This window comes from Rhamphochromis longiceps, linkage group LG13, assembly GCF_057381845.1.
Source record: "Rhamphochromis longiceps isolate RC_006_pf linkage group LG13, R_longiceps_female_GT1.1, whole genome shotgun sequence".
NCBI classification, from domain to species: Eukaryota; Metazoa; Chordata; class Actinopteri; order Cichliformes; family Cichlidae; genus Rhamphochromis; species Rhamphochromis longiceps.
The window spans coordinates 15575393-15600379 of record NC_140569.1 but is presented as its reverse complement, the minus strand read 5'-3'; the positions used below and the strand labels follow the sequence as shown (position 1 = coordinate 15600379).

The 24987-nt window shown below is 37.4% G+C and overlaps 1 protein-coding gene across 1 annotated transcript in view; it reads left to right on the top strand.

Annotated features, from left to right (window-relative positions):
• Positions 1–24987, top strand: part of LOC146655540 (protocadherin-15-like) — a 218506-nt gene that overhangs the window by 31504 nt on the left and 162015 nt on the right. The gene's annotated exons all lie outside the window — the stretch shown is intronic.

Below are 24987 nucleotides of genomic sequence, written 5' to 3'. Positions count from 1 at the left end.
CCCTAAATGAGAAAAGCCAGTAAAGGTGCTATGTGTTGTAAGGCCACAGCTGAGCCAAAGCCACTGCCTTCATTCATTTCATTTTATGATTAATCATATTTGCTATTGTTGTCTGTCAAAACAGTCCCTCTTGCTTCATGGGATTTCCATCTAAATAGAGGAGAGGGAAAAAAGTGTGCCTTTGAGACAATCCAATTTAGTGCTCCTCTCCAGCTTTACTGTAACACTAATATAATCTCAATCCTCAAACCCCGAATTCATCTCTCTTACACAACATCCATCAGTAAATAGTTTCCTCTGCCTTGGATCCCTTAGTGGGATGTTAAAAACTGCAGCGTGTTTATGACTGTTGTTTCACTCGTCAATTTAATTTTGGTTCCAGCATGCAGAGCACAAATGGGGATTGAGGGAGGCTGTGCCATCTGACAACCTAGCCTTTTCTCGCTGTGTGTGTATGTGTATTAGCACATTGTAACACTTGCCAGATTGACTTACACTTTTACCGGAGAGTTAATTTTTAACAAGTTCAGAAAACATACAACCCAAGTGGTGCGTGGGTGCATGGCACACAGCAGTTTTGAACCAATTTGCAATGAAATTATCATTTTCTTATTTAGAAGTGAAGGTCACTGAGTGATTGCAGTTATTTTATTCTATTTCTTAGTTCATGGTCATTGTGTGTGAACATTTTATCTTACTGTACATTTAAACCACCATGGTGCACGCATCCATGACAAAGGCCACTGTATGAAATATGAGTGGAGATAGTCAAGTATTGTATAATATATTATATTGGAGATATATTATATATATAGATATAGTGGAGATAGTCAAGTATTTACCACTATTTAATTCCAATAAAATTGATTCATGTTTTTGGCTGCAATGTGACAAAATGTGTTCAAGGGGGCCAAATACTTTTGCAAGTCACTGTAGTTGCTTATGTATGATGTATGCATATTAGTAGCATACTAGGTCTTCATTTGTCTTGGTCCTAAAAAGCACATGGCTCCATAAACTGCAAAGATATCGTTCTACAACTGCAAAGCATTTTTGAAGAGGTTTCCTTTAATAGCCTCCTTAACTGCTTCTTGCTGATAGCAAAGAAGTTGTTGTTCATGACACAAAACCTCATATGATTTGCTCAGCACTGGCTGACCTGGTGGTACCAGGAAAAATAAGTCTTCTCTCGCAACCCTAATAAGGATAAGCGAAAGAGAATGGATGGATTGAAAAGAGATAGTTATATTTGTGCTTATTTTATTGTTCTACCCCTGAATGGGAACGAAACTGTCCTCCATGTTTTTAAGGTGTAACCTATCATTCAAGAATACACTTTCTTAATTGTAGTAATTGTGTGCTATATTGATTCACCAAGTATAAAGAGGAGGCAGCCTTAGAATAGTAAACCAGTTTGGGTTATAAAGTGTCAATGCCAGCAAATTAGTTATGAGCAGCACCTCACATTAAAATGAAAACATTTTCAGTGTTAGAAAGATATAAATAACATTTTATTATAGTTTAGTTTTTCGTAGTTTATTTAGTACTAGAATGAAAAATGCATCTTAAAAATGCCTAATTTATGGTCCAGTAGTTGTAGAATATGATCATGAATAATATGTCAATGGTAAATAAATCACCAATATGCTATTTATATACACGTTAATATGGTACAACTTAATTTCCCAAATATTGGATGAATATTTAAGTGAATTATTTTTTTATTTTTTTTAAATTTTTAAACAGTAACTAGTTCATGGGGAACAGATTTACCATAAATGCCAAGTTATATACCAAATGTGGTGGTGTTATATGCTCAGTCCTTATCGGCTCATAAAATGATGAAAAATATTCAGCATGCAAAAACTTTCCTTCACAGTAATATTGAGAAAAATTGGCAAACATGGCCAACATAAAGTCGAGAGAGCTCTTGCCACCTTTTTTTTTTTACAGACAACACTAAGGCCATTGATAATGAAAATAGCTGAGCCAAAACAGTCAATAGGTTTAGAGTCATGTCAGGGTAGGTTGACCCATACAAAGTAGGAGGAGCAGCCGGCAGCAGCACATGTGCTAATGTTTGCACTGCTGCACACTAATACATTAGGAGTGCTAATGAGATAAGCTACAAAATGACTACAGAAAAATGTTAACAAAAACTTGAGCTACTGTGTTACCCAATGTGACACTCATATCGCCTAGCCATATTGGCCAATATATTTGTCTATTATTAGGCTTTTGTCATTCTTGAGTATTGACATTATTATTATTATTATTGTTGTTATTATTATTATTATTATTGTCTTAAAGAATCTAACTGTTTAGTCAGTGACCTGATTCATGCAGTAAAGTGATATTATTTATTTAATGGGCTATGTTGAGCTTAAAGTCAGAGTTTTCTGTGAAATGAAAGAACTGTCTTTTTACCCAGCTAAATCATCCCAATGACTTAATGTTGAACACATAACGTGGTCGAGAGTAGTTTATGTTCTGAGTTTTGTTTTAAAATCGTCTGGCAGCATCACGTTTCACTGATTTTTTTTATTTACAGCATGTTTTAAGCGTAACATACATTCTCTTCTGGGGGAATGCATTTTATATGTACAACTTGGTAAGCCATACCTTGCTAAAACCACTTAATGAAGTGTCACATTGTAACGGGAATGTATCAGTGTGTGGTGTACTGCTGCTAAGTCTCTATTTCCACTGTTGAAATTTGAGCTACTAGAATCCAGAGCACACACCAAGAATACCTGTTCAATCAATAAGATTAAATTCAATTTGATCTGCTAATAAAATAAAGTGATGTCCATGCCTCCTTTATTGGGCTACGAGACATTTGATGTCTAAATAGAGTTCAAAGTTTCGGAGCTCCAATGTGCAGCTGGACCTGAGTAATAAACAGCACCACTGAGAGCACACTCATCAATAAAATAGCTTGAATTAAAATGTTATTTTTATCAGTCTATGTGATAAATCCCAAAATGGATTTTCTGCAGCATTAATCTTTTATCTTATTTGCAACAGTATGGTGTTTCACTGTTATACAGTGTTATACACTGTTTTGTTTTGTTTTTTGTTTTTTTTTTTATGTGAGCACGCTCAGAGCTTGAAGCAGAAAGCCTAGACTGACAGAGAAAGCTGACAGCCACTGTGGTGATACGTGTTATCTCCAACTCGGTTTTTAGGTTTTGTCAATCCATATTGTCTGGAATCTTAACAAAACAAGATCACAAAGATTTAATGGATATGCATTTATAATTTTCTTTTACTCAATATAATTTTCAAGTAATGTTCATTTCAGTGAAGCCCAAGAAATGAATGAAGAAATAGTTTGCTCTTGGTCTGAAACTATTCTGTTGTGCCTTCAGTTTGGGTCCTTGCCGCGTCACCCATATCTGATTTCAAGTGTCAGAAGCATTTATGTGTATCTTATAAATTATGTATTACCTATCTTGTACAGACATGTACTGGACATCCACACTCATGGCAAAAGCGGGCATCAAAATGCGACTGCTGCCATGGTTGGTGTGTTTGCAGGTGGAAATAAAAGGGTTATCTTGCTTCTATGTTGGTGGATGATTGGAATAAAGTCTAGATTTTTAAAAAAGATTCAATTTTTAATTGAATCTGGTTTTTGCCAGAAACTGTTTGCTAGACATTCAATTTCATACAAGAAATCCAATTTATAATTAGCTCTCTGCCTACTGGGCAGAGGTTAGGAGCCTTGTTCAGGGAAAGTTTTAGAGCTGTTGTTGTCTCTTCCATCCTCTCTGTATTGGCTCAAACTTCTTTATCTTGGCCCCATCTCCCCATCTTAGTCTTACCTCTCGATAGCATCTACGTCCCTTATCTCAGGCATCTTATCTGCAGTGCCAGACACAAGGAATCGAAATCCACAAAACTGAGATAAAGGCAGAACAAGACTCCCAATTTCATAGAGGTGAAGAAATGGAAAATAAGCTGTGCACATGAGTGAGGAACAAAATATTAAGTCTTTTCTGCATTTACAATAGAGCTCAGTACATGCACACTGTGTGTTTAAAATGGGGGGGGAGAAAAGAAAAAAGTTTTCATCTGTCAGTCATCCTGCTTAACAAAGGTGTAATTTTACAAAGCAGTAAATCTGAATTTTAAAATGAATTTATTGTTTAATCATTTTTATAATGGTTTCTACTCTCCCCTTTATCTATATTCCTTCAAAACATCCTGAATCGTGTATTGATTTCACGGAGTGATAAAAGAACACCGTGACATCTAAAAGATGAGCTCTGACACCAATTAGTGTCCACAGAAACTGCTTACTTTGGCACTTAATTGATCCAAGTTTCCAAACTTGTTAAGTTTTGATGGATAATAAGCACTAGATATGATTCTGTCCAGTTTAAAAGTTGAAAGCGTATGCCAGTCTCTTGAAGAGATCAACTGTTCATTTAGGTGCTAATGGACTCTCTAGAGGTATGATTGCCTCTGGTCATAACAGTAATAAACTCTGGTAGCTGTCAAAAAAGTTCTTTTCCCCTTGGTTGCCAAGATTTACTCTAAAGACGAGACGAAACAAACAGAAGAAAAAAATCAGTAAGGGCGAACATTTTCATTACATGCCTCTGTTGGTTTCTAAAGCTTTTGGGATTGCTGGTAACAGATTGGGTTGTGGTGCTATAGTCCCCATGTGATCCAATTATCAAACCCCTATAGCTTTTCCACCCATCTGAGACATATTTTACTAGTATCTGCTCCCACACAGCTGCAGGGCAACTAAAAGAAAGAATTACAAGTACTACATAAATAACTTTGCAATTGTTTTCATTGCAGGTGCAACCAGTTAATACACTCCTAGCAGAATTGTTCTTATGTGAAGAGACCAACTCTGCTATTCTAAAAAGGCTTCTCTGAGTGTTCATACTGTAGCATAGTTGTTTGTTTTTTCTTTTTAAAATTTTAATGGGACACCACATTTTTAAGCATACAGCAGGTAAGCGACAGCTGATTTCCTGCTTGAGTAGGTGGAGGTGAAGATCAACTAAAATTAATAAATGTCAATATTACACTGAACCTGCTGGGTGTATCTAAAATGCAGATTTTTGTAATGGAAATATTATTTTGTATAACATTTGATGTTTCAGTGCTGTCTTCATATCATGTCTTCCCAAGCTAGCAAAATATGAATTAATGCAAGTTTACATTCTAAGACATACGGCCTTATATAAGCAAACTGCTGCATTCGACAGGTTGACTTTGTTTTCCTTAGTGTCATCCAGTGTAGGCAGCTAAAAGCCTTTTTTACACCAACAATTATTTCTTGCAATGGAAAGAAGTATTTCTGAGCCGTTTCAGAAAAAAGGCAACAAAATGTTACCTGATTCCAGGTATGTTCAGAACCTCTAACTGTGGATATGTTTTAGTGTATTTACTTATTGGAAATTCATATAAATGTTTAATTTTATCAGACTTTGAGCTTGAATTTACATTCTTAGACTTAGCATATTTCCCACCTTAGTGAAGAGCAAGGAGATGCCCCACTGTGGTATTTTGAACAAAGTAGTGACAGTTATTTTTAAATCCACCCCCTGTGCAGAGTTAAGCCTGTGGATATTCTGTGCCGCACTGATGAGTTAGTTGTCTTGCTCTGAGCTCGACCCCCACTCTTATAATTTGATTAAAATCACATCTGAATGATATACTTAATAAGAACAAAAGAAACAGCAATTACATTTTTTTCAGATAGTTGAGGTGTCAGTATTGGCCTCACTTCATTATTTGTGTATTAGATTTGGCAGTATTATTTATATTCATGCTCTTCTGCTTTCACTTGCTCATAATGTTTCTTTCTTTCTTTCTTTCTTTTTTTTATATATATTTCTTGTTCACTTGCTTTTTGACCCACCTCTTTATTTTATATACACACACACACACACACACACACACACACACACACACACACACACACACACACACACGGGGAGAGAGAGAGAGAGAGAGAGAGAATGAGAATGTCCTGTTGGCTTTCTCTGACCTCTCAATCTCCCTGTGGCTCCCTCCCTCTTTCTTGTCTGCTGTCTCAGTTGCTCTGACCTCTCAATATCACACAAGCTGTCAGTGCCAAACTATGAATGTCCCTCGACACTTATTTGACTCAGACACCCTTCAGCGTTTTCATTTGCACACAGCCAATTTCAGTTTTTATAGAAGGCTGGGTGGCAGCTAGTGTAAACCCTGCAGTCCAAATAAGCCAGAGTAGAAGTAATAGTAACAAGTGCCCAAAGCTGAATTATGTGAGTTTGCCAGTATGTGCCTTTGTCTGTTTTTTTTGTTTTGTTTGTTTGTTTGTTTGTTTGTTTGTTTGTTTGTATCTCCATCTTGTAGCAATTTCTGCTATTGTACTAACTACCCACGATCCTTTCAGCTGACTGGCAAGTATAAGTAAGAACTTGCTAAATGGATTCTGCAACTGTACTGTAATTCTTCCTTAACTGTAAAAGTTTATGTCATAATAATAAACTATTCACAATCGAATTCATGTGCTCATGAAGGTGTTTGCAGAAAGCTCAACAGTGGAAGTGCTTTGTTCCTTTACACTTATAGTTAAAGGCTTTCTTTCAGCACCATGGACAGCGCCAACAATTTCCACAATGATTCAACTACAGTGGCACTACAGTGTAGCTAACAACCTTGCACACTAATTCAAAATTCAACTGTGCTATTTTTTTTTTCCCCTAAATAATTGCTAGCATAGGACTCTTCTCACTCACGGTTGAAGGCCTTGTGCAGAGAAAAGTCCCAAAACTTAAAAAGTTTCAAGGAAAAAAAAAAGTGTCTGAAGTTGTGTGGGTGGCGGCTTAGTAAATGCAGGTTTTATGCTCTTTTGGGAACTGCATTATGAAGTCCAGTTCACATAGCTCCAGAAAATGTACTGAGAGAGGAAGAGACAGAATTTGTCAGTGTTCCGTCCTGTGCTCAAAAAGCGAGCCATCCCTATCATACCCTAGACTTTCTTCACGCATGGTTTCACACATCACCACAGGCTTCTCATCTTTTTCACCTGTGGAACTTGGTGCAGTACAGGCACTACAAATAAGAAGAAGTGAAAATATTCATTTATTGGCAATCTCATTGTAGTGGTAACATCAGCCTCTAAAATCAACAACATGTACACTGCTTATGTGAACTTGCTGTTAAAATGCAGAACTAAGATTTTGAGCTCCTCAGTTGTTTTACACTTGGGAGTTTCTGTCTGGAATTGTAGATGCACGTGCACATCTATGCACATGTAAAAACTCCCACGGGATTGCCTAAAGGGAGCTCACAGGCAGAGAGGATTTAGGGACTGAACAGCTGAGTGCATACGCACAGACCAGGGAAATGATGCTTTACCAAGAAGAATTGCTCAATTTGTCCCAAGTTTACAAAAAAAAAAAAAAAAACTCGAGATGAAACTTGGATTGTTCTACTGCACATATCTTCATGCTCTTGTCTTTTACAAGGTGCATAGCATTACTGGAGCTGCTTCTTTAACAAGATTAATCAGAAAACGCTATAAGAGCACGACTTAAATAGGTAAGGCAATATCAAACAGATTTTTGAGAGAGGGCTTCCAAGGAATAGTGTTCATTTTCTGCTTATTTGAGTATGACCACACTCTCTGAGCCTGCTATCTAAATGATTTATTGTGCAAGTGATTCAATAACTTGAAAAGAAGTACACACCCCACCAGCTGACTCCTCAGTACGAAGGAAGCATCAGTTCTTGCACTTTGTTTCCATGTTAACCGAATGGCTGTTTGAATATCAAAATTGATAGCGCTGAATAATCCTGCAGATGGTGTTTGGGTAATTGTTTGCCCACCAACTATCCAAGTTTGGAAACATCCATTTTAATATGTTGGCAAAATTCAGTATGGAAACAATGCACCTTCAACCCAAAACAAGGGGAAAAAAGAATGAGTGAGTATTTTCTTGCATCTCCTCTATGTGAGAAAAGAAGGCATTCATTGAGAATAATTAAAGCGCCGCTGTCTGTCATTTTATGCAGTCTATATCTGCTTGGCAAAATCAGTTTCTTCAGCTTGAAAGAAATGACTAAAGGTGTTGTATTAATGCAACATCACTAAAAGGAATTACCCTGTAGAAGGCTTGCCTGCTTAGTGATTGAAACTTCAACTGAATACAAATAAGCAGTGTGCACCATTCATAAAGGAACCCTCAGGCTTCCCCGGCTATACAGGCAAAAGCCACAAACATTGATACAACTCTGAGCATTCCCAGAAGAATACATGACACCTCAAAGTCAACTCAACTGCTCCTGGTTGGTTATTTATTTATTTATATATTTACTTTTTTGGGGGGGGGGGGACTGCATAATTAGTTTCAAATGGTGAAACCTTTGGAACTATTATATGAATTATGCATTACTTGTCCAACTCAAGCCCCTTCATAGATAGATATAAAAACATTGTTAGCATGATATTTACTCATTATCTGACGTACTATAACCACTTAAGCATACACATTTATGATACATACAACACACATAGAAACACAAACCTGGATATGTATGATGTCAGTTTGGGGATTTCTCACTAAGAAAACTTCACTGGGGTGTTGAGACGAGAGCGTTTCCCAAGAGCAGAATATCCCTTAATCATGCTTCTCTGAGGAGTGTCTACAGTCCTGCCTGAACTCTGCCCCCTCGTTTTCTTTGGTGCAACAGAGAAAAGATGAGAAGGGGAGTTATTGTGGCAGGCCCTGATTATAAGAGAGCTTTTGCTCAAAGCTTTTCTTTAGGTGGCTGTGGCTCAAGAGCTAAAGTAGGTCCTCTGCTAATAGGAAGGTCTGTGGTTTAGATCCTTGGCCCTACTCTTAGTCTATATATCAAAGTGTCCTTGGGCAAGCTGCTGAACCCTGAGTTGCCCCTGATGCAGGCATGTAGTAAGAAAGCGCTTAGTGCCCAAATTGAGTAGAAAAGCGCTACATAACTTTAGTCCATTTGCCGAGTGCTGGTAGTCATGACTTAACTCAAATTATCTCTTCATGCTGATACGGAAACATGCCAGTTAGAGCTTTTTAAACTCAGTTTTGAATTTCAAAAGCTGACTACATGTGTAATAATCTTATCACATCTTAAATCCTAATAATGGGTCTGATGTGCCATTTAAAAATGGGTCTTTTAGATTAAAATCAGAAAACATGAAACGCAGAACTGAAGCTGCATTCTTTTGAAAAGGTGGTTGGTACTTATGAGTTTCACACAAAATTACAGGAGAAACATTATAATGAGGCTTGTGATTGTGAAAGGTTGAAGAACATCTGATTCCATTTATTTATTAAGGATGCAGTTTAAAGTTGTTTCAATTTCAAAATACTAGTAAATGAGCCTGTTTGCTGAGAGTTTTTTTTTTTTCTGTTCTCACAGGTCAAGCATGGATATGCTTTCTGTTCTGTAAAACTCATAATGTGGAAGCTCTTAAAGCCCTATTTTTGACATAATTTCACTGACAATACTGGTGATGTTTCAAAACTGTGGCAACACTTTTTTAGTGGATAACATGATGCAGGTGTCCAGGTGTAGGTTTGATCTTTTTTTTTTTTATTTCTCTCATGGATGGGACTGTGAGGTTAGAGGGTCCACTATTTTCATCAGTCTGTTCAAATGTTTAGAGCATCTGTCTTGACTGTGATCATGCATGGACTAAAAAGTATTAAATTTAATTTTCATTAATTAGATGGTTGTGATACTCGTTTCTGTCATGTAATTTGACTTTGTTATGACTCTATTGTGCCTCTCTGCGCCTGCTAAATGGAGACAAGCTGTTCTCACCAAATTACATCTGCTGTCTGAGAAAGATAATTTCACATTTTTAGAAGAATTGTCTAAAATTTCATGCTGTTGACATTATCTTTGCGAACAAGACCCCCGCCCCCTCCACAGCAGTGTCTCTTGTGTAGAAACTGTTTTATTGAATATCTGTGCAACCTTTAGTTGTGACTTATTCGGCACAGTAGCTAATTAGAGTATATTGATGGAAGGCTTTTTGTTGTTGGTTAAGCTGTAGGGAAGAAAAGTCCAGCGACTGTTGCAAAGTGACAGGTGAATCATAGCTGACTGCCTCCAGTCAGTGGTGTCATTTCTCAGCACCAATTGGTGCAGACAGAGCAGAATAATAGATTTCGCTCAGAAATAATCGACAGCTGACAGTAAATGGCTTTTGTTGACCTTCAGAAAGTGCAGGTTAGCTATGTGAGAGAATGGCTGTGCATTTCACAATGTAATAAGTTATGGATTAGTTTGACCTTAATGAGAAGATAAGGGGACTTTTTTTTGTTGCTGTTGCTTGTTAATTAGTTAGGTTTTTCCGCATCATCCTTTATCATCCTGTTGAAGATGAGTCTTTTTCAGAGAGTACTGACCCAAGCTGGCCAGGTGCATATCCAGTAAATATGGTGGGAGGAGGGGCAACTGTGCTTTAGCCGGTCTCACCTTTCATGACCTCTTGTAATAAGATTACCTGGTTCACACGTCATGACTAGAGAGAGACAGAAAGGGGGCAGTTATCTCGCGGTGGAGCCAGGCTAGGGTCCGGGTGGAGTGTTGCTGTGCCTTGCTGTGACTGGTTAAAGAGATCGGGGCAGCAGTGCTGATGTGCCCGCGCGAGGGGGAGGCTGTAGCTGCACTGACAGCCGGCATTGGTGGCTCCTTTCCGGGCACTGGAAGGATTTTTGTTGAGTACTTCTTAAGCCGAAACATGGTAAGCCGTCTTCTTTATGTTTTGGATGACTGTCATTGTGATTTTAAATTTCCACACTGCCTCGGAGCACCGCACGCGTAGAACAGTGTCTTCACTGCGCATTGGTCTTCTTTTACCATGAAATAGGAGCGTGTTTATGTCACTGCTAGTATTTCTTTCTTTTTAAAACTGTATTATAGATGTTCCCCAACGTGACGCGAGTAATCGATTAGAAAGGCGCAGTCGTTTACCTTAACTGCCCATTGATGTGTACCGCTAATCTCCGGAGGGTGAAGTTTTCAAACACTGACTGAAAGCAGCATCTCTCACTAATATATCATTAGCTAATGCCTGTGGTTAGGTATGACCTGTAGTTTGGCTGACTGCGGCTGTGTTTTTAAAAATATTTCAGTGATCCAGTTGTTGATGAGTATGATTACCGTAATCACTTAAATTGCGCGGAGTTTCTCAATTGGACAGCTGCAGTTTTCTATTAGCTGACTTCCCCCCCGTTCTTTCTTTTTTAATTTCGCCTCATATGCATATCAATAACGGTATTCTACATGAATATTCATACAGTAACTTCCCCCTGAGTGTGTGAGAGGGAGCCTATCGCGCTGCAGGAGATAATGCTTCAAAACGTGATTCACTCATTCAGTCTATTCAGTGACTCACACGAGTCTTTTACAGAAATGTAACAAGACACTGACTTGATCCCAGCATCTACTCATGCAAGAGTGTAGAAACCTTTTTTTGAAAATCCCAGTTTTTATCAGAACTTATTCATTTTAAGGGCTAATTTTCAAAATGCATGAACGACAGTAGAAGTATAAAGCAGTGCAAGTCCATATTATTGTAAATGGCTGTAGGCTGTAGTCCAGTTACTTGTGAGACCTAATCACTCCATTCTCACAAAGCATCATCACAGCCTGCTCAGCCAGTTTGAATTAAATTATTATTTAAGACCCTGATTTTGATCATTCTTGAACACATTCGGTGCTAAAACTATATTCATGTTGATTTTTGTTGCTCAGACTAGAAATGGACTTCTTCCTCTCTCACAGCAGCAAACAAACAGCTGTCACTGATAACATAAATGACAGCTGTACTCCCTTTAGTGACTTCAGTGGCTTGGCTTACTTTGATGCTTAAATGGAGTGAACTTCATTGCTGCTATTAGTAACACCTGAGCTGTTCTTGCTATGACAAGTCAAGTTCCCTGTGAAGACGCAGTGCTGTCCAATACAGTTTACTGTCTTATTATTAAATCTTTTAAAATGTCCAGAAAAGGCTAGCAAGTGGCCTTTGAGTTAAGATGTTTGCTTTAAACTATAGTACTCATAGCTTTAAATGTGCATGCCACAGACTAGCCTTTGCATTGTTGTTTTATTTGTAATCCACTGGTAGTTTAAATTGAGGCAGGCAATGGACTGCAGATGCATAATGAAACATCTGGCCCTGCATTTTTGACATGCAGTGTCTTTATGTGAGCTTGCAAACTTGTGGTCATGTGTTTTTGATTTGCTCTGTATCTCTTCTTTCAGCAGAAGTCAATTGTTCTGTTGTTTTTCAATAAGCTGTCTAACAAACAATATATGATTGGATGACGGAGATCTATAAAATATTAGTTTATCAGGTGCCTGAGAGGCAAGTTATGCTCCATAAAGAAAGTAGTATAAAAGCAAATGGAAAGATCCAGCACCCTAGACACGGTTTTGTATACTTAACCAATCATAGAGTAGGAAAAATGTGTAATTTCATAGATATCGTTGTGCATTTATTGCATATTTCATGTATTGTAAAACTGTTTCTGTGGTATATGTAAGATGTGTTGCATCATATATTCCATTTAAGTCAGTGAACTGATGAAACAGTCTCATTTATCAGTGTCTTTGATATTATCAACATCACTGCTGATTAGTTTTCTCTAATTTTTAAACCTTTTTTCAGAAGACGACATAAAGCATTATTTGTTTCAGGCAGTATAAAAGTTGGGAGCAGTACCTGTAACAGCTGTAAGTTTGTCTAGATTTCAGCAATTTTCAGAATGGCCACTAAGACGAGATGCTGTAGAATTCCCATAAAGCCCCTGAACTGTATTCGAGGTTTTCATTAAACCTGCGTGTAGTTTCAATGGACAAATTACATATTAAGCTCGTTCTGCACTGAAGCTTTGGTGGATACTGCTAGAAATGAGTTCTTTTACTCTGGTTTGGACTTCAGGACTGTATATACCATTTTTATTGTTAGGATAAAGGACAGGCAGCTCCGGGCAGCTTCTCTTTAAGTATTAATAGGAAGAAGTAAAGAGGTTATAAAATACTCTGGTAACTGAAGTGAACCAGAGGGGAAAAATTAGGCAGTGGTGAATTATCCTTAGAAGTAATGAAGTGTCTTGTTCATAACAAAGGATGAAGAATGAGGGGAACCCGTAGGGTATAGTGCATACAGGTGGCAGTCGAAATGAGACCGCCACTGCATGGTCACTCTTAACTTGGTGTAGCTTCTTTGTTTTTTCCAAGAATGAAGAATTTTAAGACAGCTGGGTGGCTTTCCATTTTACTTTGTCTCATCATTCTCATTCAATATTAAATTATAATACTCAGCATTCCACAGTTACACAGCTTAAGGCACTTTGTGCTCAGATCACTTTGTATGAGCTTTTTGAATTCAATTAGACTTCACCTTTTTATAATTATGCTCACACCAGGCAGATCGGTATGTGTATGTGTGTGATAAAACAGTAATTAACAAGCGCTGCCATACTCCCATGACTGACTAATGATCTAATCTTGTTGGTTGCATCAGAAAAAAAAAAATGTGTGTTCGGTGCTGAAACTAATAAGACTGCACCAGTTTTGCAGCTCTTGAGAAATTAACATATGAAACAATATTGGGCCTTTAGTCACGGCTGTAATTTTAGGGTTAATGTGTTTTCTTATTGTAAATTGTGTAATGTAATATAATGCTAGTTATATGTTGATGCTGTTACCACTTTAAATTTTAGTCTTTTTTTTAATGAAGAGCATTGCCAACACTGTCTTAATGCCTGCGGTCCTCATAGCCATTTGTTCTTATTGAAGAAGTAAATCTTGGAAAATAGGTCACAAAATACCTAGGCTTATGTGCTTTATTTGACAGAAGGCAGCTATGTAAGTCATTTTCTGCAAATGTTACTGAAAAGAGAAGTTCAAACCTGTTAGGGGGATGATAAATCACACACACACACACACACACACATATATATATATGACCAGGCATGCCATGCTCAAGTGGGTATTTCCAGCAGCAGGACCAAAGCTGTGACATTGACTCATATCTGTCTGTTTGTACAAATGATTTTAATAACTACAAAGACTCAAACTGTTTAAAAGTTTAATTAATTGCTCTCCACATATCAAGCCGCAACACTGACATATTACCACCTCATAAAGTCTTGTGGGAAATGTGTGAGCAAAAAGTTACGGGCTGCACGTCAAACTGACATGAACATTAGCTGCATACCGCCGTTTGAAGCAACACTGATGACATATTTGAGAATCTACCGAAACTGTAAAATTGTATGCCAAAGGGGGAAAAACAAAACAGTGAATGAGCTGTAGGGGTGATAAAGCCCTCTACTGAGCTCAGTGAGACTGCAACATAGGTGATCATGGGGCTTCATATGAGCTTTTACATATAGCAGTCATGTGATCCATTTTATAAAAGAGTATTTGTTAGAACACATTCAAGTGTAGCTAGATATAATCGTGACACTTTAAAACATCTGAACCTCTTTTTTTGTGTCTCAGATTTCACAAAGTGAAAATACACCACGAGTTATTAAAATGGGATTTCATCATAGGATAAAGAATATCTTCCCCACAGTGCATTACTGTCATAAACTTACTTATCATTCAACAAATATGACTTTATTCATATGCACAATGGACACCTCGGGGCAACCATTTCAATATTATTTGATAAGAGACCTGTGGGTAGTGATGCCTGAAATGATTTGAGTCCGAGTGCAGAGGGAGAGGAAGAGGAAACAGGAGCAACTGTAGCATGCCTTCCTCTTCCTTTTCATCTTTGTGCTGGTGTTTTCGCCTTCCAGTGTTATTTTGCAGATTAAGAAGAAATAATGTGGGTTGTATGCTTTTGTTATGATTTACTGTCAACTTCTCCATTTCCATGTGAGGAACGGTGGGCATGGCACAGCCAGACTACCATTATCAGATCATCAGCTCAGTGTCAGGTATCAGAGGTAGTAAACTCTTCATTTCATCTTCACCACCTGCGGTGTAATGAAATGAGTAGAGAGTGTGGATGGAAACCATTAGCATTGAAGAAGTATGACACGCTGGAGTGAGCATGGAAATGAGCAAAAGACACAGGTGCAGTACAGGTGATTGGCAGGTAATCTTATTTCTGCACCAAGAGGTAGCAATGTAATTTGACAGGATATATTTTAATAAAATCATGAAATTCCTGAGTGCTGATATATATTTTTTCTCTCATCAAAGTTCCATATCATCTGCCTTTCCTCATTTTACTGTTTTAGCACTGCGACAACCATCCCCAATACATTTAACTACACATTTGCCCCAAGTTCTATATGCCAGTTCACTTGTTCTTCTGTACATGTGTGAATGGGTGAATGACTGAATGTAGTGTAAAGTGCTTTGGGGTCCTATGGACTAGAAAAGCGCTATATAAATGCTGGCCATTTACATTAGAGAATTACTTAAATATTGGTATATTGATCTTGGAGCATGATCTATCTACATTTTGTCCATCAGTACAACATGTCAATTCTCTGTCCACTCTACAGAGTGACAGCTTTAACAAAGGTAGTACAACATTACATTACAAATTAACAAGTGCTCTCCCCCAAAAGGAAAATTGTCAGTGAGCTAGGAAAAGATCTGCATCTGCATCACATCACAGATGTATTGCTCTAGCTCTCAATATTTCTGTAGTTCTTGTTGACTTTTCTTTCTCAACATACCATTAAATACATGCTAGCATGCAATATTTGTTCATTAAATGATTATTTTGATACATAAATTTGAAATGGTGAAAAATTCTTTTGAATTCATTTTTTATTTAATAGTTAAATGTTGCTATCTAGCTTATTATGGTGGTAATTAAGGGTTACAGTTCGTCCTAGAGTTCAACTTCATCCAGTTTCCCAGTTATGGAGGATAAATATTTTCAAAGGTACAGCATTGTTAACTCTAAAATTCTAACAGTATCCATCAATAATCCAAAGAAATCATTTTAGCTGCAAGCGCTATTGTTCATAGTTCTGATTTTTATGGATTCACTTATCGTTTACTTATTAGTTATTAATGTGGGAAAGCACCAGGTCATACATCATCAATGTACCTGTTACATTCTCTGAGTCTAAAGCTAAAATGGTGACAAACTAATGGCACTCCACTGCTGTGAGTTTGTCACCATTGTTTTGCAAGGCATATGCAATTTTTTTTTTTCTTACCAGGCCCACTTTTCATAGGTCAGGCAACTGTTGGTGATAATTTAATAAGGGGGGAAAAAAGCTGAATTAATAGCCTTCCATAATTAAGTCATTATTTTTAGCTGTTTTCACACTTTGGACTCACACAGTCCTGACAGAGACTGCTAGAGCTAACTTATTATCTTATTAATCAACTTAATTTATTGAGTCTTTGCTCAATATCCTGGAGCATAATTAATTACACAAAAAGAAGCCACTAGTTTGACTGCATTTAAGTATAAAGTAGTTAAGTCTAAAAATCTAAAAATAGTAGGCTTACCTGTTGGCATTTACATTTCAAAAATCAATGTATTACTTAGACTATCTGTCCCATTAGGGCCTTCATTCTTCAATAATTCTTTTGTCCATAAGTTCATTTAGTTCTGTTTTTGAAGTTTTTGTAATATCGGCAGGTGGGACGCTGATCAGCTCAGTGTCTGTTGTCACAAAATGCCATTTTTACACCATGCTGTGTTTCATATCAAAGTTGTATTCCCTTCAATTCAGTATTGGTATCATTAGTTCGTTAGCTTTTCGTTCTGTGTAAGTATGTTGCATAATTTGCACAAAATAAACACATAAATGTCTCACAGGATTTGTATAGCTGTTGCTCATTTGTTGACTCATTTTAGCCTACTTATCGTCTGTGTCATGTTTTTGGAGTCGGCTTAGCATTTTAAGATTAGGACTACCTTGTAATCTTATCCTGCTTTATGCAAATCAATACATTCATAATTGTGCTGACATCTATATTTTATGCAAGGCTTGGGTCAGCAGATTCCTCTTGAGGATAACAAACATAATATTTTAACTTTCTAAGGCAGAGTGCATCAAACCACATCACCACATTTTGTTCAACTGATTGGACTCTAGGTTTGCTGGTCCGTTAGCTTACTCTCTACAGCCTACATGGTGATTTTTGAAATGTGTATTTTCTTTAGGCAAGAACAATACAATGATTGATGTGCAGTTAGTTTAAGCAGATTCTTTGTTCCTGCTTGTAACCTCGGTGAAGATTTGGCTAAAGTTTAAGACAGATCTTTATAGAAATCCTGATAATTCCTAAGAGTACCTTTAGTCACATGAATGTTACCCACAGAGCTGTGTTGGCACATGAAAGACCTATTTCAGTACAAGTGAGTGCACTCTGTATTTTAAACCGGCCATTACAGAATCCTTTGAAGCATTGGAAGCAGTCAGAGGAAGTGACAGAGGTGAGTGGATTTCTTTGTGCGTTGGCTGACTTGTCACTTAAGCAGCCTTTTAGGAGAGGAAATGTAGGTTTTTGTTTTTTTTACAATGAAACATCTTAAAAAAAAAGAATTTAGACATTAGAACTCCAAAGTCACCTCGCAAATATAAATGATGATGTTTTGAAAATGCACACAGCTATTTTGCTAGGTGCAGCTGTTAAACTCCTTGTTAACGAACAACCAACCAATGACATGGCAGCATGGCTGCTTTAGTTTTATAATCAGAATGTGGAAGAAAGGTGATTTAAGTGAATTTGGACATGGTGCGTGATGGGCTGAGTTTTCAGAAACCGTTGATCTACTGGGATTTTTATTCACAACCATCTCTAGGGTTTACAAGGAGGTCCCAATTTAGATAGCAGTTCCACTGAGTGGCAGTTTTGTGAGAGAGTATGCATTGAAGTCAGAGAGCAGAGCAGAATATCCAGACTTTGAGGTGATAAGACGACAACAGTAATTCAAGCAACTGCTCGTTGCAACCAAAGTATGCAGAAGAGCATCTCTGTGCACGCAACATGTCAACCTTGGAGCACATCAGTTATAGGTGCCACATCTGTGAGCTTAGAAGAGGAACCTGAGGCTATAATTTACATAGGCTCAACAGGTTGGACAATACAGTATTGAAAAAAATGATACTTGGTGTGATGAATCACATTTTCTGCTGCATAATTTGGATGGTGGGGTCAGAACCTGGTGTAAATAACATGGAAACAAGGATTCATCTTGACTTATATCAACAGTTTTCCCGGTGCAGTGGTTTGGGACATATTTTCTTGGTACACTTTAGGCACTGTGTTAGGTACATTGCCATCAGAAAGGAAGATATCTTCTGATGGCTGCTTCCAGCAGGTTAATGTGCCATGTCACAAAGTTCAGATCATCTCAAGCTGATTTCTTGAACATGACATTGAGTTCATTATATGGCCTCCACAGTCACCAAATCTCAATCCTTTGGGATGTGGTGGAATGGAGATCCACAACATGGATGTGCAGATGACAAATCTAAAGCAACAGCAGGATACAATCCTGCCAATATGAACCAAAATACCAGAGGAATCATGTTGAATGTATGCCTACAGGCATTATATCCAACAGACACTTTAAATATGTAAATTGTTAAAATGATAAAAATTAAGATGTTTTTTTTTCATACATTTGCAAAAGCAGTAATGTTCAGATGTTGGTATAGTTAGACAGAAAAAACAAGTTCTAAGCAATTATATAAGTAGTTAGTGGTTTTGTAAACTAAGTATTTGACCTCTCCCGCAACTATTGAAGCTTTCCATAATATCAGATAATTGATATTTATTAAAACATAGCTTCTAAAATTAAAAGTGAAAATAAGTATTAAGTTTAGAAAATGATAAAAATACCAGGCACTCAAGTTAATAAAGAACCCAAATTTATCTCACAGCGCAGCATATAAGTAGGTTACTTGGTTACTGCTGATGCAACCAAGAGACCCATACAGTGAAGTCCCTTTGTCAGACAGACTTGTTTTGTTTTTGTTTTGTTTTGAAGAACATAAAATAAAACCGGTTGTCAGTTGCGCTCAAATGTTTCAGCGTTGAGGAAAGCATGCAGCGCTCTGCATTTATTAGTGAATGCTTTAACATCACCACGTAGACAGCAACTAGCAGGTGCACTGTCGCAGTACCATGTCTTTCTTGCATAGGAATAACAAAAGCATAAAATACACAACAGTGCAAAACTATACAAGGGGGTTTTCAAACATAATACAGCCTACAATAGCACAGACATTGACACAGAAATTTGCTGGACTGCAGTAAGCATGAATTAAAAAAACATTACCTCACTGTTGTTTAGTAAGGTTTTGACTGATTTCTTCATAACAAAGAATTTAAGACTACTTACATTTCACGCAACTATTGTTGTCCATGCTGCTCAGGGCGATGTACTTTGAAGTTAAAAATAACAGCAGTAACACTGCATGTATAATGACCATCAAAACGTATGTTTATCTGTTATATATCACATGTTATATTTTTAATTTAAGTACATTTATTTTATAGCCACTTTTGCTAGGCTTTAAAATTTAATTAGAGTAAAAAAAACGCACTTGTTAATGAAACCTCATCCTTCATCTTCAGGATAAGACAGCTGTTGGTACAGCCAAACAGGAACTCAGTGGAGGGCCCCTACTGAGAGTGGGCCTCACCCTCTGTCCTCTTGGTCATTCCACTTACACTGGCTTTTCGCCAAATCATGTCTGGGGATGTATTTCACTGAAATACAAGGACTTCTCTAGCAAAATTCTCTTGTTACCAGTTTAATGCTTAAGCTTATGGATTTTCACTTACCTCTCCTTTGTTAATTTAATTATTTAGACTTTCTCTTTTTTTGCTATCTAAGGATTAGTCATTCCTTTATGTGTAAAAGCTCTGAGACAAACCCTGTGACAATAAAAGTCATTGTGCGATTTGCAGGGTTAAAAGTCGCCCACTGAGGTGAAATAATTACCAAAATCAAAAAGCCCTCTTTTATCATACATTAGCTGCATGTGTTCAAGTCATGTGGCTAAGTAGTTTCATGTGACATGGATAGGACATTGTTGATGCTAAACAGATGCAGTGCGGTCAGCAGCACCCGCATGGACTGACCTCAGTGAGGGTTTAGAGATTTAAAACGTGGTCATGAGATGACTAAACTAAAAAGGATTAGAACCTCTGAGGTCTGTGGCTCGCTCGCACTGAATTAGAGAAAATTGGTTTTAGTGTGGACCACCAGGCTCTGACATTAAATGCAGCTGAATTCATACTTATTGCTTTGCATTTTGTTCTACTTTTTGAAATTCCTATTCAATATTCAGTAGTATTGTTAAAAAACAAACAAAACCAAAACATCAGACATCATGTTATGTGGAATTATGCTGTATATGAACATTTCAGATTACTTTAATGTGCACAATGAGGAAGAATATAAACGTGCCTAGACTTGTGCACGGTACTTCTATGACTACTACAAACACACATGCACATGCACACACAAACAAGCACACCACAGACACAGCCATCTTGCTGCCATCACTTTCTCCTGACACTAAATTACAGAATAAGGCATAAACATCAAGAACTCATTACTACTAATTATATGTTATCCTTGTATGCTTTAGAATGTGTAATAGTTTGTATGACAATAAAGAATAATGGATGATTATAGCTTCTTTCTGAATCTACCTCCTAGTTTTGGTTTGCCTTGTTTCCTTGTGCAATAACATTTGCATAACACAGTCCTGGTGCAATGACAAACATATGCAAAACAAACTGCATAAATTTTAAAAAGACTTTCTTTTTTATTTTGATTACTGTACTGTTGTCAAACACCCTTTGTCCTGCCTGACTCATATGGATGATTGATCAGTGAGCTTATCAGTCATCTGTGCGTCCCCCCCACAAGTGGGACATGCGTTCCTCATAGAGGAACACCCCGATCACCTAAAGGATCTTTATCGAAATTGTGCTCAACTTGGTCAAGATTGTATTGTTCGTGTTGAAAACTCTCTTCCATTTTCAGAAGTATTGCTACTCCTCCCAGAATATTGATCCAGTTTTAGTGAAACAGGAAGAATTTGTCCTCGGTGGATATTAATTGTCATTAGTTTGTACAATACAGCCAGCCAGTAAACAAGAAAATCTAAACATTTCTTTCTGCAGCTCATAAATTATAATCTCTGAATTTTGATGGATTTTCATTGTTGCTTTAGTGAAAGCATTTATCAAAGTTCTCTTTTCCTCAGTGCTCACAAACCAACGTTATCCTGAATAAATGTCACAGAATATTGATTTTGGCCATACATTTTTTTAACAGTTTAAACAAATTTTCCAAAGTACTTTTGGTTAATCAAATTAAATTTCTCCTCAGGGTATTTTTTTTGCTATATTTAATCATTTTATATGATTTATATGCTTTCTTTTTTTAATCATTTTCTAACTGTGATCTTTGATTAAACTTGACAAATTAGTTTATTTTTTCTATATTATAAAACCTAGAAACAAATGTTATTTTTTTTCTACTATTATAAAACAAAACTTTTACATTTAATATATTATTATATAGAAGAGATTTGTTAGTGGTGCTGATGATTACTAAAAATGGATGTAGACATGCTATGTTTTTCAGCTTGTGAGTTTTAAATCATTACTAAGCAGCCCTGATTTCTTTCGTTCAACTTACTTTGCTCAAGTATATTTTTATCTCTGAAAGTACTCTGCATAAACAGGTGCATAGGGTTGTTTAAACCATCCCAGCCCATCACAATAATTATGAGAGCACTTGAGGCCCACATCAAATCTTTCATTTGATGCTAGCAGCAGCACAAAAGCACATAATGGTGTTTATACATTTTCCCATTAGGGTCAGTCTTCCCAGCCAAAATACCCATGCTAAACAACTCAGCCTTTATGCATCTGAACCAGCAGGCTTCTTCACAGGGAAATTGATAAAACGCACCTCTGACACAGGTGGGATGGGGGAAAAAAGTTGCATAATTAGGGAACCTGAATGAAAATTTACTGCATAACAGCTTTTCATTTCTGTGTCAAGTGCACACTGAGATCACTACTCGCAGTAAGCGCTACTCTCTCGCACAGCCACATACATACGATGAACAGTCACTTAGGAAACACTCATCTGATAATAGCAGTTACATCATCCTGCAGAGGGAAGCACCTGCAGTGTTAGTGACTAAAGACAAGATGGTATATTACATTTTAGAGCAATGCAGTAGAGGTTTACTACTACCAGCTTGTTAAGAAAACGTCTCATGTAAATGCTATAGATGCTGATAATATGAATGCTGATTACTTTAACAAGGATTTTACTGCACAAAAGCTTATGGTAGTTATAAATAATTTCACTTAGTCACTGTCCCAGAAATTGTGCAGCCATCTAAATATAAGAGCTGCATCGGCTGTTTACACACAGTTCGAGTTGTACACAATTTATTAAGCTTGATTAGGTGTATCTAATTGAGTGCTATGGAACCTTTTACCTGCTACAACCCTGTGTGGTACCTATTAATCCAGACCAAAGAACAGGAGCTTGTATAAATAGGCTACAGCTGCATGCAAGAGGGATTCCATTTTATCTCTAGAATGCATAAACAAACTTGTCCGATTCGTGTTAAGTCATGTTTTACTTGCTCTTTAGTGCGTAGCTGGATATTAATGAAATGCAGCAAGGATGGGTTATTAGTTCTGGAAGTGACAACCATAAATGTGTTACCTACGTAATATCTGATTATGATGGTATTACAGTCTGTGGCTCCATGGTCACATGACATCTCATGCCTTTGAGGACATTCTAAAGTCTCGTAATAAAGGATGGGGGTATGTTGTAGCGCAGTGAGTGATCAATCAGAAGCTTAAAATGACTGTTTGAATAGGGTCCTTGAAGTGATTTTCTTTCCTTTTCTGGCTCTACTTTTATGCCATAAGATTGACAAAGAGCTGCCTTTTGTAGAAAGTAAAACTGAAATACAGTTGGAAAATGTATGAGAAATGATTTTTTTTAATATATATATATATATATATATATATATATATATACATACATACATACTTAAATGGCCATGATTATAGTACAGAAAACTGAAAACCTAGCAAGGCATAAAAGGCTATTTTTTCATTTTACTGTGACTAAGAACAGAAATAAAAAGCATTCAAATGGACCTGAAACATTTTCCTTTGTATTCTTGTCATTGGTTGAACCAACACTGACTCAGCTGAATTTGTATGATATGATTCGGTTATGCACATTATTCATGGCAAGTCAATATTTAAACAAATATTTTTCATAACACACAAATATTTTTGTAATGATATTGAAATTCTGGTGAGATGTGAAACCAACTACACTGTTAGACATTTTATTGTATTTTTACAGCAACTTACTGGCAACACTATTGCCAGTAAGTTACTGTAATTACTAATCTATCTTTACTGTTGTGATGTTTTACAGTTCAACCACTTTACTGTAAACATATATTACAGTATAACAGCTTTACTGTAAACGTGGTTTACAGTTAGAAAGACTTACCGTGATTAAGTTTTATAGTATCACTGTACTGCAAGTGTGGTTTATGGTATAACACTGTAATTGTGTACAGTATAATTTGTTTAGACTGTAATTGTGTTTTACAGCATATAAAATAATATTAACATTCATATTCAATATAAGAACATTTACAAAAAACAATATAATTCAATAAAGTAGTCTCAGAATAGTGAATTAAACCAACATTTATTGTTGATATTTTTTTAACAAGAAAAACATTTTTCAACTGAATAAAAACAATGTCAATAACCAAAATAAATAGAAGCGTACATGAAAACTACACAGTCCTTCACCTTTCCGTGTCTGATTTTTTTTTTTTTTTTTTTTTTTTTTTGGAAGTGACATCAGAAACAGCAGCATGTGACATCACGTGATGGCGGAGCTTCAGTTCATCCTTTGTCATCCTTTTTTTTTTTTTTTTTTAATAGGACAGGGGGAAAGAATGAAAGAAAGAGGGGGAGAGGAAGAAAGAAAACCAAAGGGGAGAAGAGACGGTGAGAAGGGGGGGAAGAGAGAAAAAAAAACAAACAAACAAAAAAAAAACAAAAAACTCCTGGGTCACCTGTATGGAGAGAAAGAAAAACAAAAAAAACAGGGGAGACAGCAAACAACAAAGAGCAACATAATAATAATAAAAAAAAAAAAGCACCATCACAATAAACTAGCTAGTCATAGATATCAATAGTTACTAAATAATAAACGATATTGTGCAGCACGCAAGATAGACAGCGCACAGTGTGCTTTGAGGCAGCAGCCAAGAAAGCTGTAGTCCGCATCTGTGAATACCCATGTGTACACCTGTGTGCATACCTGTGTGGATCAGCATGCTTGCATTCCAAAGGTTTCTCCATGTAATGATCTGCTAGAGAGTGTGGGGAGCCACAGCCCTGTCCTCTATGGTATCAAGCAGGTATGGAGGAGATCAAAACTCCAGACATCCAGAGGCCCCCAGAACACAAGAGACCAAGGAAGACCCACAGAGGGGCAGCCGCGCCACTGTCCCAGTAAGAGCTAAGGAGAGTCCCAGATGAGGGCTCATTCAGCAGCCGCGGAGCAGAAGCCAGGGGGAGTTGCAGTGACGCGCCCGTGAGCTCCGCCGGCAGCCAGCTGTGCCTGAGTGACCGAGCCCCAGGCCGAGAGGCCGGGGGCACCCCACCTCCAAAGTGGCCCAAGCGAGCCCCAATAAGCGGCCGCCAAGGAGTGAGCCGGTGTGTACCCGGACGCCCACCCCCAGATACAAAGAACCACCAACGCACCGATACCTGAGGGAGTCCGCCACCGGCAGGGGAAGTGGTGGTGGGTGGAGATAGGCCTCCAAACCTTGGAGGGCCCGAGATGTCCCCAGAGAGGTGGCGTCTGATACCCAACCTGACATATAGACACAGACATACAGGCACACACAGACACAAACATCCATTCCCACCCTCATGCTCTCA